Source organism: Canis lupus, chromosome 17, assembly GCF_011100685.1.
Source record: "Canis lupus familiaris isolate Mischka breed German Shepherd chromosome 17, alternate assembly UU_Cfam_GSD_1.0, whole genome shotgun sequence".
NCBI lineage: Eukaryota > Metazoa > Chordata > Mammalia > Carnivora > Canidae > Canis > Canis lupus.
This window is the reverse complement of record NC_049238.1, coordinates 11915333-11929255: the sequence shown is the minus strand read 5'-3', so window position 1 is coordinate 11929255 and position 13923 is coordinate 11915333.

Genomic DNA, 13923 nt, shown 5'->3' with positions numbered 1-13923 from the left:
TCACAATATTTGGGTTTTGTTTTGAGGTGTTGGGTTTTTTTTTTACACGAACAAAGGGCAGAAGGAGAGAGAGAGAAAGAATCTCAAGCAGACTGCCCGCCGAGAGTGGGACCCTGAGCTCATGACCTGAGCCACAAGCAAGAGTAGGACTCTTTATCCAACTGAGCCATCCAGGCTTCCTGAGGAGTTTACAACATTAAGATGAGAACTCTGTCAGCTAAAAAAACAAATAAACAACAACAACAAAAAAACCTGAATAACATAGAAAAAATGGACACAGCACAGAAAAACTGATTGAAGGAAATGTAAAGGTTCTACAAAGTATCTTCTGTCCTTGATGCTCCAAATGGGAAATCTGACAGAGGCTTGAGAGGTCAACCAGGGACCCTCTAGACAACTGGATCCCAGAGGAAGGAAAAGCATCAGGCTGTGATAATGGGGGACTCAGAACCCTGTGAGGAGGGCCTCCAGTCTGGCCAACGCCACCCTGAGTCAGAAGATCCTCCGCGAGAAGAAGACCCTCTCAGTTCTTCTCTGCAGGTAAAAGCTCAATATCTTCCTTTGACTTAATCACCCCAATACCAGAGGAACAGCCAGCTCAGGCACTGGTCCTTCCCTTTCCCTGCTGCCAGAGGTCAGCAGGTGAAAAAGTGTCCCAGGAGGAAGCTCCTGAGATGAGACACCTGTGCTTCCCACGATTTAGAGAGAGAAGTGGGTCGCCTTCCTGGTTGATCCACCTGCCGCTGAGTCTACTGGAAAATCCAGAGTAACAGCAAAAATTTTCTCTCTCACTCTCTTTCTCTCTCTCTCTCTCTTTCTCCAAAAATATTTGTAATCTGTCTCTTTTAGAATTATTTGATTAAGGGATCGTACATTACATGGCTCAGTGGAAACACAGAGGGCTCCAATTGTTAGTTTAATGTGTTATAATTGTAGAGTATATAATATAAGTAAACTGCTCCCATTTTATTCAATTTGTAGGTGGTGTATTCAGACTATTTTCGGTGTTGTTAACTAAAATAATCCAGAAACACAGTGTATTGGTTTTTACTATTTAAAATGTCTCCCCCATAACATCAACTGTAATAAAAGTTTTACGCAAGAAGTTTCGCCAGTGGAAATATTTGAAACTCGAGGTTTATTTCTATGTAACGAGGGCTCAATACCCTCTGGTTACAAGACTAATATTATTTCCCATTATAAATGTTGGTTAATCAAAAAAGCTTTCTGAAAAAAAAAAAAAAAAGACGCATGAAGCAAAGCAGAGCTCTATAAACCCGCTGCCAGCAGGCAGCTTAAGGGAGCAGTTCGTCTCGGCTGGCACGAGCCACTGGGATTTGGGGAGGGGCAGCAGGGGTCTCCAGCCCATTACGTAAGGAAAGCTAACAATTGTTATACAGCACACTAAATAATAAAAATAATAGAAATTTTCACGACTAACAGGCTGAAACAGCATTTTTAAATTTTAAGGGTAATAATCCCGTCCCCTCCCACACCTCCCACAACCCAGTCCCACGGAATCTAAGTCAGGAATGGGCCCACAGTCTTTCTGCGTTGAGTGATTCCACCTGTAATCCCAGAGGAAGGATGTGGGGTGGGCAGGGGTGAGCGGAGGAAGGAGGTCAGACACTCAGGTTCCCCCTCACCCTCATCATGGACCGTCACTTAAATCCTGGTTTCCTGGAGTACGTCTTCTTCAGGAGATGTGTTTGGAACCGAGAGTAGTCAGACTTTTCCAGCTAATCTTCCTCCTGGATATCACTCTTTCTCCCACTTCCTTCCCAGCTCCTTAGCCAAGAGCCTTTAAAAATAGCCAACACTCATTTGAGCCCTCACCGCATGCCAGGCACTGCTTTAAGATCTTTCCTTACGTTACCTCTAAATCCTTAGAGCAGTCCGTGAAGAAGCTTCCACTAGGAGGCCCATTTTACAGATGAATCATCCAAGGCACAGGAGACTCCGCACCTGCTAAGTGAGGGAGCTGGACCACTGCACCGCCCACCACACCCTTGACCACTGTTAGCAGCCCTGTCTCCTCCACACCTTCCTCTTACAAGGAGCCACTCGCAGAGCTCCTAGGGACACCGGCTCATTTCATCGTCACAACGATGCCCTGAGGCATTGGCATTATCCTAGGAAACCAAGCCCCAGAGCATTTCAAGGCTCACTCAAGGGTCCATGGTGAGAGAGGGTGTAGTGGGGGGTCTGTTCCAGGTGTGCCTTAGGCCTTCCCCTTAGTCACACAGCTTCCTGTCTAAGATATTTTAAAAAAAAAAAAGATTTTATTTATTTATTCATGAGAGACACACAGAGAGAGGCAGAGGGAGAAGCAGGCTCCATGCAGGGAGCCCGATGCAAGACTCGATCCCAGGACCCCCAGATCACGACCTGAGCTGAAGTTAGATGCTCAACCACTGAGCCACCCAGGCATCCCTAAGGTAGATATATATTTTTTTAATATTTTATTTATTTATTTATTTATTTATTTATTTATTTATTTATTTGACAGAGAGAAAGAGCACAAGCAGGAGGAGCTGCAGGCAGAGGGAGAGGGAGAAGCACGTTCCCCGCTGAGCAGGGAGCCCGATGCAGGGCCCCATTCTGGGACCCCGGGATCATGACCTGAGCCGAAGGGAGATGTCTAACCGACTGAGCCACCCAGGCACCCCTAAGGTAGATATTTTAAGTTCATATGAGGGCACATCTAAGGCCAAACAAAGCAGCTGCGAGAAGAGGAGCCTCTCTTCCATTTGGTGAAGGTCAGACACTCTCAGCTGGGAGATCCTCAGAGTGAGATGCTACTTTCAAGCATGTGGGTTCACAATCCAAAAAGGAGGAACTCTCCAATCATATGAGCATTTTTTTTTCTCCACCTGAGATGCCAAATCTCATTTCCACTGTGGTCCTAAATTCTGATAGGCATGCCAAGTCTAATCACTAAAATACACGCGCACGCGCGCGCACACACACACACACAAGAAGGTGAAAACCAAATTTGAAAAATAAGTCAGGACTATATATAAAAAAGACAAATACTGTTCCGTACGCATGAGGCACCAGGGGCTGGTGCTGCCTTAGAAGTGTAGAAGGAAAGAAGGCGGACCAAACTCATCATTCAGGTTTCTGCTACATTTCTGCATTCAATACCTGCTGTGCACTTCTCTTTAAGATAGTATGAGATTTTTTTTGGTAAAGGTGTATTTGTTAATTTGACACAGAGAGAGAGAGAGAGGCAGAAAGAGGGAGAGAGAAACTTTAGCAGACGTTTCCATGCCAAGCACGGAGCCCCACGTGGGGCTGGATCCCAGGACCCTGAGATCATGACCTGAGCTGAAACCAAGAGTCAGACACTCATCCGACTGTGCCACCCAGGTGCTCCAAGATAACACAAGACTTTAAAGACATTAGTGACTTTATGTGAACGAGAATAATTTTGAATTTCCATTGGACTGACTGGCATGCAGGGCCCTGGACTCTGTAACTGACCCTCACCACTAAGTGTTCTTGAATGATGGACTCTCACCAAATAAATAAATAAATAAATAAATAAATAAATAAATAAATAAAAGAAATATAATAAACATGAGCTCTCAGGTGTATAAATGCACTTGTAGGTCCAAACCATTTTGCAAGGATCACCTCACGTGGTTTTCCTCGCAGAAGGAGGCAGGACGGAGCACTGACCATCCCCAGGCGTTTAGGGAGAGGGAGAGGCACGAGGCCCGCGCCCGGCGCCGGAGGAGCAGAGGGCACCTTGCGTGCACCACTGGCTGCCTCGTCCAAGGGGCCGGGTGCTCAAAGCCTTGTGAGCAAGAACCGAAGCCCCGCAAATCGAAGGGATCCTTACAAAACCATCAGCAAGGGCGACAAACTCGAACCCAGATCTCCTGCCTGGGCCGTCTGCAGCTTTTCCGCATCACATCTCTCTGAACGCATTTTTGAAAGGAGCCCTGAAGGTCCAGGGCGGCCCCTTCGAGGTGGATCAGGACAGAGCATGTTTAAAAAGCAAATCATGTTCCCAGGATCTGAGCAAATTAGATCCCTTTCTGCCTCACAGTCCACAGCTTCATCACCTACTAGAAACAAGCTCTTTTGAGGTTGCAAACAGTGCCCTCAGCATCCCTGGTCTTCCTCCCATTGAAAACTAAAAAAAAAAAAAAAAAAAAAAGAAGAAGAAGAAGAAGAAAGCAAGAAATTCCCTTAAAAAAGATGAAGAACTTTACATATGTTCAAACATCCGCAAATCCAAGCCCCTTATTTGTCCCGTGTGTCTGGGCCGTGCGCAGACATTCAGCAGCCCAAACGCCCGTCGTCTCTATTCGAGAATGTGGGGTGAGTTTATCGGGTTAAAATCGGCTTTGTTTGGGTTTGCGCCGCCCTTGTTCCCCGGGGGCCCCACATGGGGCGCCAACATGGCCTGGAAGAGGGGCATGTCAAGTGCCCCCCATCACGCATTGTCGCTGCGCACTGAACTGGAGGCTCAGAGGGAAAGGGAAAAAAAAAGTAATTCCTCATTTTCATCCTGACCAGGGTTCCCCTTTTCTTTGGCGGCTCGGAGCCGCAGTAATCCGCATTCACGGCGCCCAGCCCCGGGTTCCTGGAGGAGTTCTCTCTGGCTCCCTGGCATTGTCTTCTTCTCTGGGCCCGCTTCTTCCAATAGTGCTCCTTGAAAGCTCTTTCTCCGACAAAAAAGGACCAGCTCTATAATAGCCAACTTGCGTCCTTTCTTCTCTCTCTCTCTCACCCTTTTTTTGTAAGCTTTCCGACCGAGCCGGGCTATTTAATCTTCTTGAGGCGTTCAAGATGTCACTTACCTCTGATGGTGGAGACAATGGAGAAATCCTTCCAGCCTGAATGCCGGGCCTTGCTGAATGCCTCTGGCCGCTTTGAAGAGGGTTCTTGGAAGTCTCTGTTTCAGCCGCTGTCCTGGTGGCCCGAGCGCAGGGGGTTTTTTTGTGCAATTGCATGCATGCCTCCGGGCAGCCTCCCCAGAGGCGGCTCCGCATAAAGGGAAGGGGTGGCTTTCTCATCAGAAAGACCCTGGTTCAAATCCCAGCTCAGACTGGAGCCAGTCATTCATTTAATCTTCGGGGCCTCAGTTTCCCTTACCTGCAAAATCGAGGCGAGGGGACTTCCCACACGAGCGTGATGCGAGAACTGATTACAGGAAAGCGTGTTTCTGCTTCCTGCCCTGGAAGTGTGTGAGTGTGTGTGTGTGTGTGTGTGTGCGTTAATTGATTGATTGATTATATAAGTTCCTGGCAACTGGTGTGGAATGCTGCCATTCGTCTCTGATGGAGGGGAATAAGAAGAGCTGCATTAATTAATGAATTGGAAGAGAAGGAGCCAAAAGCTCACAACCTCTGTCACCTTTGAACCCTCTCTCCCTGCATCCAATGCATTGCCAGGCCCTGGGGGCCGCGGGTTCTGTGGGCCATTCCTGTCCCGTTGCAGGCCCAGCCTCCTCGGAGGACTTTTCCCAGGGCTTCCTATCAGGTGTCACTCCCTTGCTCCAGAACATGTTGTGGCTCCCTATTGCTTGTGGGATAAAAGGCAAATTTCCTCTTCACTTTCGGACTCTGGATGGTGGGCCTGTTTCTCCAGCTTCACCTTCCAGGAACCCCACCCCCAAGGGCTGCCAGGCCCTCTGCAGTCCTACTTCCCAGCCTTTGCCAGGACTTTTAACCCCTGGAATGACATCCTTCCCCCGTGCATAGCAGCTTCTCCGACCTCGTCACCCTCCGGGGCCCAGCGCTAAGCCAGTGCTTTGTCCTCCTCATACCACGGCCCTCCTCTCAGGTCCACGGACACCACGGAGCTCCTACTCTGGGCTGAGAAACTGGAGACCCAAAGGAGAAGCAGCACAGCCCCTGCCCTCGAAAAGCTTGACGCAGCCTGTCAGGTGCAAACTCGCTTCCAAGGCCCAATGCACACCCCGGGAAGGCCGGGGTGGTCTCGCTCACATTCGGGCTGCCCTCAGCACCCAGCAGAGTGACTGGGGCCCACAGACGCTCAGGCTCTAGGCTGTTGGAGGAACGGACATGGGCACTGCGGAGTCACTGAGAACTTCCCTACTTGCCAAGCCCTAGACTTTCCTGTGGACTAGGTCTTACCCCCATTTTACAGGCGACAAAACTGAGGCCTGGACATTCGCTGGCTGGACCGGGGTCCTGCAGCTGTCCTCGAGGGCATCCTTCACCTATGAAGAAATGTCCCGCCCCGTCCCCAAAAACAACTTTTAAGAACTTGGTCGTTCACTGGGGTGATCGGGTGGCGGTGGGGGGGGATTTTTCAGAGAACCCAGACTGAGCGGGGATAGGTGACTGTCATGGACGGGCACCCCATGGGGACGATCTGCGGGCAGGGCTGCCCCGGCCCCGGGCTGACCCGGCGGGCGCCGCGTGGATCAAACACACATCGTGCACCTTCTCGGGGGCCCTGCGCGCGGTGAGGGCGAGCGCGCCTTCCCGGGCCTTCCCCGAGCGGGTACAACTTTTCATTTCCCATATCAATCATGAGAACAAGTTGAAGTTCAGATAATGGCAGCTTGGTTTCCCCTAATTGTTCGGGATTTGGACTGACTGTTTGCACTGCCGACTGCGGCCACTGGGCTCCCGGCGGGGGGCTGTGGCCTGCTCTTTCTCTAACAAACCCATGTTCATGCGTCCATTCAGATCCATCACCCTGAGATAAACTGTGAATATTGCCCTTTGTCGCCGCTGCATTCTTCCCGGCATCGTGGGGGCACTATTTACGGATTTAAAGGTTCATTTGCACAATTCTTTTGTCAGGAGCCCCGGCGCAGAATGGCAAAGTGCGGGCTGCCTCTTCTTTCTGGGTTACTGCCCCGGAGCTCTCCCCAAGCAGAATGGACATGCCTGCCCCCGGGCTCAGCACGAAGAATGTCAATGCGAAAATTACATTTTTTAAATGACCTGTCTGCTTCCGTGGCCAGGGAGGTCACCAGTTCACAGAGGGCGGGATTACGCGTTGCCACCCACCCCTTCAGCGGTGTGCACAGCCAGGCAGCTTGGAAGAGCAGCCGGTGGGGATCGGGGTTGGGGGGTGGAGGGGGGGGCACGATGCACTGTGCTGCATGCTTCACGCCCCTGCAGCTTGGGGGTGGGTGGCACGATGCACTGTGCTGCATGCTTCATGCCCCTGCAGCTTGGGGGGGGGGGGGTGTGGCACGATGCACTGTGCTGCATGCTGCGTAGAGGACTCTGCATGCCACCCTCCTACTCATGCCTCACGCTGCGAGTCCCATTTTACAGGGCAGGAAACTGAGGCTCTGTGAGTTCAGGGGAATTGTTGGAAGCCACACAGCAAGGAGATTGGCAGTGCTGAACTTCAAACCCAGGGCTCTCGATCTCCCGTGTTCCCTCAGGTCTGCTCCCAAATATCCACGGTTTTGATCAGAAGACCCTGGGATGGCCTTCGGAGTGATGTGGTAAGAATCTGTGTCTGAAACCATGTGGCCCAGAGACACAGGTGACCGGATGTCAGGGAACATAAATGCTTTTCTGAGTCTAAGAACCCCACAACCTCCAAGGCCTCCCTCAGATGCCGCCTCCTCTGGGTTCTCATCCTGATTTCCTCTGCCCTGGGCAGCCCTGTGCCAGCTTCTCATCCCATTTGTGGAGACTCAATTATGCGCTCATCTGCTCCCTCCCTCTAGATTGCAGGCTCCCTGAGGGTGAGACTGAGCTTTCATATTTGTACCTCAGTGCCCTGCAGGGGTACAAAGGGGAACCCTTCAGTCCGCCTACACACCAAACATTCTTGCAAGAATGAATGGATGCATGGCTTTTGTGCACAGGGGTATTTCTGAGAAAAGGAGTGATTCAGTGCACACCCACGTAGTTGTGCAGCTCCACCTGGAAGAGATCAGAGCCAGAGGAGAAAGATGACACGGTGAGCTCACCTGCTGGGGACGCAAAGATAAAGCAAAGAAAAAGAACAGCTCTCATCCAGTCTCAGATTCTCATTCATAGCCCCACCAAGTTCCAATCTGTTTTATAAGAAATATCTGCATTTATCTTTATTCTTTTTCCTTCTTACTTTTTTTTAAGACATTAGCCCAAACTTTGTGTCGCTCGGAAAACAACCAAATGCCTGTGCTCCCAGCACTCTGTACTTTATCAAAGCAGATGGAAGATGTAGAAGAGACAAAAAGGAAAGTTAAAAAGGCAGGGTGAAGGAATACAGGGGTTTGGAAGTGGTGAGCATGTTGAGGGAAATTTAAACAAACAAACAAACAAACAAACAGAAAAAGAACAGAAACACAGAAGCTATATTTTTATATTGTTATAAAGAATACTCACTTCTTTCAATATTCCCATTGCATCTCGAAATAAAAAATGCCACATTTGGATAATCTGATAAAAAATTTGATCCTTCCCAGATACAAGGGATGTTTCTAGAATATCACTATTACTGCTGGTCAGAGGTTAATATAAGATGTGGTCTATGTCTACAATAGAATATTCCTCAGCCATTAGAAATGACAAATACCCACCATTTGCTTCGACGTGGATGGAACTGGAGGGTATTATGCTGAGTGAAGTAAGTCAATCGGAGAAGGACAAACATTATATGGTCTCATTCATTTGGGGATTATAAAAATTAGTGAAAGGGAATAAAGGGGAAAGGAGAAAAATAAGTGGGAAATATCAGAAAGGGAGACAGAACATGAGAGACTCCTAACTCTGGGAAACGAACTAGGGGTGGTGGAAGGGGAGGTGGGCCGGGGATGGGGGTGACTGGATGGTGGGCACTGAGGGGGGCACTTGATGGGATGAGCACTGGGTGTTATTCTATATGTTGGCAAATTGAAGACCAATAAAAAATAAATTTATAAAAAAACAAAACAAACAAAACAAAAAATATATATTATATATATTATTATAATATATAATATATATAATATATATATTCCTAAAGGCCAGTTACACTTTGCTTAGTGGATAGATGTTGGGTCTATGCGTTGACCTAAAATATGGCTTTGAGCCTTATGGTTCTTACACCAGGAGCATGGCTAACATTTGCAGAAAAAAATTTAAAAGCCACCATGTCCTTTTTTCCTTTTATCCACTTTCAAGAATATGTTCAAACTGAAATAGAGACAATGGGTTTATGCAAAAGGACATTCATCCCAATGCCACTTATAAGTAAAAAATTAGTGGAAATTGGATAGGTCCATTAATAGGGAAATGGTTCTATAAATATGTCAGTGTTATGATGTCAGTTTAAAAACCCAAAACACAGGGGCATCTGGGTGTCACAATTGGTTAAGCCTCTGACTCTTGGTTTTGACTCAGGTCATGATATCAAGGTCCTTTCTCTCCCACTGCCCCTCTCCCTGCATATACCCCTCAAAATAAATAAATAAAACCTTTTTTAAAAAACCCGCACAAAAATATATATGCTGTATAAACTCAATCATGCATATATATATATATATATACACATACATATATACATATATATATACATGGAAAAAAGAATTGGAAGAAAATTTGAAAAATTGTTGGCATTGATGATCTTCAGACAAGGATGTGATGATGATTGAAGGATTTGCTACTTCTTCATACTTTCTAAAATGTACAGATTTTATTTATTATTTTGATTGTTTTTTTAACACATTTTTAATAAGCATCTATGATATGTAATACATATGCTAGTAGTTAGAGACATCGCCAAGACAAAAGCAGACATGGGTGTGCCCTCTGGAGCTGGCATTCTTTGAGGGTGGGCACGGAGGCACAGACATCAGAGCAATGTGTTCATTACTACAGAATCAATTACTCACAGCAATGGCCACAGGCGATGTGAAGGGGGTGCAGGGAGCTGTGTCAGGGTGTAATAGATCCAGGGTGTTTGTGGAGGGGTGTTGAGAAGGGTTCAGAGGTTTCTATAAGTGATGTTTGTGCTCAGCTCCAAACAATGAGTAGGATTCAACCAGAAAAAAAGAGAAAGAGGTGAATACAGTGGTATTTAATACTGTAGCTTCTTAGGCATCCCTTCTACTCCCCTGGCCCACACCAAGGCTTCTGAACCCAGGTGGCTGGTTTTGTGTGTGGTGGTAAGGTGGGAGGAAAGAGATTTCCTTTATCCCTGGGGTCTAAGAGTAGATCCTAGTTATTTCAACCCAATCAGGTTATCCTCATCCTCCTTGCACCAGCTATCCATTTCCATAATTTAGACCCAATCTAATCCCTACGTAACACTCCCCCAACCAAGGAATCAGTTCAAGAACCAGCACTGTATTCCAAAAAGACCTAAAGGGAGATCTGCCATGGTCTCTTGAGCAAGGGAGGAGGGGGCAAGAACCAGCATTCCTTTAAGGGAGTTATAACAAGCCAACTATTACTCTCCTTTCAGATAGAGGAGATCATGGATATAAAATCTAAAAGACTTCTGCAGCCATTTTGGCATCACAAGGGAAGCCAACACTGAGATGAAGAACAAAGACATGGAAGGAAACTGGATGAGTTTCAAGGGCTGGGTCTCATAGGATATGTAAGGAATTTGGTCTTTACTCTAAACACAATGAATTGTCACTGAAGGAGATTGGGCAGAGAAGCACCTCAAAGAGATTTGTGCTCTTAGAAGACTGCTTTGGCCGATTATACACAAAATGGATTTGGAGGTGGGAAGGCAGGAGATTGGTGAACGTAAACTGGGTAAGAGTGATGCAGGGAAGTCAGAGATAAATGGACAAATTCCAGAGATAAGATCAAAATACTAGGACTTGGTGATTATTGGATGGGAAAGGTAGAGAGAAGGAAGGAAAGGAAAATGAGCCTGATGTTTAAGGCTTTCAAAATTAGATGACAAGGTGGGATGCCTGGGTGGCTCAGCGGTTGAGTATCTGCCTTCGGCTCAGGACCTGATCCTGGAGTCCTGGGAATGTGTCCCACATTGGCCTCCCTCCATGGAGTCTGCTTCTCTCTCCGCCTGTGTCTCTGCTTCTCTCTGTGTGTCCCCTATGAATAAATAAATAAAATCTTTTTTTAAAAGTTAGATGACAAGGACATTCATTGAGGAAGGAAACCCCAAGGAATGCCAGATTGAGGAAAACACTCTGAGGAGTGGTTTGAGGAGACCACAGAAGAGGGTTCAGAGAGACAGGAGAAGAGAAGACTCTGGAACAGCATGTGGTTAACAGTGTTGAAAGTTGCTAAGTGTCACCTAAGATGACTGAAGGTTAATGAGTTGGGTGACTTGGAGGCATGATGGAGGCAGGATCCAGACTGGAGCAACTAGACAAGGAAGAGACACTAACATCAAACATGAACAAATATGCACAGCGGCTTGCGATTTGGCCATGCCCGAGGAAGACAGAGAAGCCCTTCTGGGTACAAACCCAGTGAGCTCAGCTGCTCTGGAAAGCTGGGTTACATTCTTCATGATTCTCCAAATCTGAGGATATTGCGTAGAAATGATTCTTGTTGGAATCCACAGATAAATGGACTTCTTTCATTGTCTTCTTTTCTCTCACATATTCATTTATTTCATGTGGATTGTTTGGGTTGCCCAGAAGAATCAAACCAGCCACTGGTGATACTTATTCCTAGATTTTTACTAGTTTCCTACAGCTTCCCTAACAAAGTATCACAAACCCAGTGGTTGAAAACCACAGAAATGCATTGTCTCATAGTATTAGAGGTTGGAAGTTCAAAATTGAGATGCTGGCTGGACATGCGCCCTCCAAAACCTCCAAGGATAGATCCTTCCTTGCCTCTTTTGGCTTCTGGTAACCCCAGGTTGTCCTTGGCTTGTAACTACATCACCCAAATCCCCACTTCCTTCCTTATGTGTCTCTGTGTTCAAATTTCCTTCTTCTTACAAGGATGCCAGTCATATTGGACAGCAGACCCAGCCTACCCCAGTATGACCTCATTTAACTTAACTAATGATACCTGCCATGACCTAATTTCCAAATAACGGAGTATATGAGGGACTGAGGACTAAGTCTTTAAGCTCTCTTTTTAAGGGGAAACAATTCAACCCATAACACCAGCTCTGAATCTGTAGGATCTGCAAGCTAATGGCATAAGCATGAACCGGAAAGACACATAACCATCTGCACCTTCATCTGCAGCCACCTTTGACATATCACTCACCATGTGGCAACAGGAAGACTGATTTAGGCTCAGGCTGGACAGAAAAGGCAGCATTGACTGAAGAGGTGTATTTAAGGTTTATCCTTACAGGGTCACATCATCCATGCTGGGGGTCTCTCCCAACTCAATTCCAACCTATTTTTAAAGGAATGACAGGAGCTACAAGCTCTATCTTGATTTCCTGAGATGCTGGAGCTGAGATGAGATGATGAGATGAGATGAGATGAGATGAGATGAGATGAGATGATGAGATGAGATAAGATGAGATGAGATGTTATCAACTCGTTCCACACACACATAGCATGTGCTTCCCCTCTGTCAAGCCCTGGGAACAGATTTAACATGTGACGTAGCTCCCTACCCTGCGGGCTCCTTGTCCGGTAAGGGAACCCGGATGGGTATAGCGAGAGCTGGACATCTGCTGAGCAGAAAGTACTAGAAAAGCTACAATAGCAGAAGGGGGATGTGCTTTCCTTCCTCCCAATTCATAATTGTGATTATCATCCAAATCCCTGAAAATCACCAAGACGGAGTGGCATACACCCACTGAGCCAGCCAGGGGAGCTGCTGCACGTCATTTTAAAATTTTTTATTCTTACGATTTGTTTGAATTATGAGTCCTTGGTCCCCTTCTACACATTACACATAAAGTTTCCCCTTTGCACATATTCTATTAGTGCTAGCTGCTACCTACAGGGGTAGCAGCACCAGCCACCTGGCTCCCTTTTACATTCTAAATGATGCCACACAGTGCAGTGGAAGAGCCACATGTTTCAGAGTGTCACTTACCTTCATGTTTGACCCTATGTGTCTGTTAATAATTGCAAATCATTACACGTGTTAGTAATCTTCTCTGAGACTTGCTTTGCTCCTCCGCGCCCAGTGAGCTAATATGCTAATTGTTGGGGGATAAACGATAAGGAAGGTGACAGAGACTGTGCGCATAGTAGATGCTCAACAAATGTGCCCTGTCTTTGCTCCTATAATTGTCCATGTTTCGCTGAGTCACAATATTTATCGAACATCTGTTTCAGGCACAGGGAATAGCAGAGTGAGTAAAACAGTAAAACAAATCGTTTGCTTGCTTTCTCAGAGCCTACATCTAGTCGGAGGGAAAAGAGAAGGAATAAAGTATTTTTTCAAGTGAGGTTAAGTGGATGGAAGGAAAGGACAAGATAATCTGATAAGAGACAAGACAAGGAGCTACTTCAGACAGCGCGCTCAGGGAAGGCTGCTCTGGAGGATAAGGAGGCCCCAGCCCTGTGGGGATCTAGGGCCAGGTCCCAGGAGGCCAGTGCAGGCCTGGGGCCAGATGTGAAGGGCATGCTGCAGGAACAGTGCTGAGGCCAGTTCACTGGGGGTCAAAAGGTGGGAGGCGAGGATGGCCAGATGGGAAAAGGCTAGATCCTGCAGGACACCGTTAGCCCTGGCTGGGGTTGGGTTTTCTTCTAAATATGATGGGAAGCCACTGTCATGTTCTAAGCAAGAGTGTGGTTTGAAAGACCACTCTGGCTGCTGTGTGGAGAACGGATGGGCTGAGCAAAGGGGGAAGCTGGTGGACTCCTCGGGGTGGAGGGTGGGGGGTGTCTTGCTCATTTGCCTGTGCAAGAAACAGAGGAGACTTAGACCAGCTAGGTGTGGGGAGAAGCAGGTAGATATGAAGATATTTCGAAGGTGGATTTGAGGAGAAGTGAAAAATTCCAGTTAAGTGTCGAGATATTAACTTTTATAGAAACAACACTCTTTAGTCGTTAGGAAGACTAATCCAAGTGTATCAAGAACTTAATAGCCAGTA